Source organism: Bidens hawaiensis, unplaced genomic scaffold, assembly GCF_021521415.1.
Source record: "Bidens hawaiensis isolate Kalapana, Puna unplaced genomic scaffold, B.hawaiensis_p1.1 tig00006171_1, whole genome shotgun sequence".
Taxonomy (NCBI): domain Eukaryota; kingdom Viridiplantae; phylum Streptophyta; class Magnoliopsida; order Asterales; family Asteraceae; genus Bidens; species Bidens hawaiensis.
Window position 1 is genome coordinate 1,160,010 of NW_027491409.1, and position 1,535 is coordinate 1,161,544.

At 37.2% G+C, this 1,535-nt stretch overlaps 1 pseudogene; it reads right to left on the reverse strand.

The window, feature by feature from the left end:
* Positions 1-600: 600 nt before the first annotated feature.
* Positions 601-1,535, reverse strand: LOC143631629 (protein DMP4 pseudogene; annotated as a pseudogene).

Consider the following 1,535-nt stretch of genomic DNA (forward strand, 5'->3'; position numbering starts at 1 on the left):
CAATTGGGTTAGTTTAGAATTGCGCTAGTGTACGTACATCAGCTAGTCAACGTAAAGCATTTGGTGAGTGAGAGATTCAAGTATGAATGGTCAATAAAACATTCAATTATGGAGTGTTAATTACACTAACCTAGTTAAGGCTTGTTAGTAATTATCACACTAATGACACGGACTTTGGGCCACATTTCGAAATAGGCAGATCCAAAGAATCAGAAACAATTAGTTAAGAATAAACTTTTTTTTCCCTAGCATTCATCTTAGTGTAATATGGTAATGTAATATGTAAGAGTAGACTTATACGTGTCCATTAAATCAATATTAAGTTTATCTGTCGAAAAGCCTTTGTGGCCTTTGTCGTTCTCTCGCGCCAATATTTCTTTTCCTCTCTTCTAAACTATTTAGTATTTAATTTAGGGATGACAATTTTCGACATAATAATATGGGTTACATTCAGGTTAAACAATTTAATCCGTCAACCGACACTACTGACACGATGATATTTAAAGTTTGAACAATTGGTTTAGACTTTAGATGCATGTGAACTACTTTTCTTGATGCTTGGTTTCATTTTTCTTGCATACCCCTGATCAAGCAATTCCTCGAATAAAATCCAAGTAAGATGAAATAATTATGAAGATGGGTTCTCATATCAAAACATCTAAATCTAAAATGAATTGATGATATTAGTATAATTTTCGCAGTTCTCACGTTATAGAAAACTCGAATGACATTAACTAGCCGATCTTCACGAGTGGAAAGTACTCGAGGATATAGAATTCGTATGTTATTGGTACATGTGTAACAAAACAAATCAGATACATCGAAACCAAACCAATGCCTACGTTTCCGAAAGTGGAAAACCAATTCCATGTCTAGTTGTTGGAAATACACAAAACAAGAGGCTACACAGCACTCCCACGCCTATTGGTAATATAGCCAGCAGCTCAACCATATTCTCTGATGGTTTTGGACAAAAACAGCTAACAACATTCTTGTCAAAAACCGCAATTGTCCCAAACACCATCAACGATAAAAAGCCATGAAATACATCAATACACCTCAATTTATACGCAAGCAAAACCATTGCCGATCCATCAATTACCCACAAACCCGAGAAAGTTGCTATCCCATACCGGACCTTTCCCTTATTGTCACGAAAACTATCCGTAAAACACAGCACAAAACAGGAGATCGCACAAAGAAACAGCAGGGCCGATGTTAAAACTTGGCTGACTTGGGTCCGGCACGTGCCTGCATGTGTGAAAATCGGGACTAGGGTTTGAAAAGTGAGGACCGAGCCTGTTGGAAGAAGGTTGGATAGATGAGATGTGAGCTTGATTGCTTTTCGGACTGCTTTTCGTGTAACCGTCTTCTTCGGCTTTCCGTCCAGTAAGTGTTGTTCTTCGTTTTGTACGAGGGTGTTCATGATCTTGTGTACTTTGAGGTTGATGTTTCAAATTCATATAAAGGGGGTTGGATATATGAAAAGATGTTTAAATTAACATGCGAACAAATCACAGATGTTTGTAACAAAA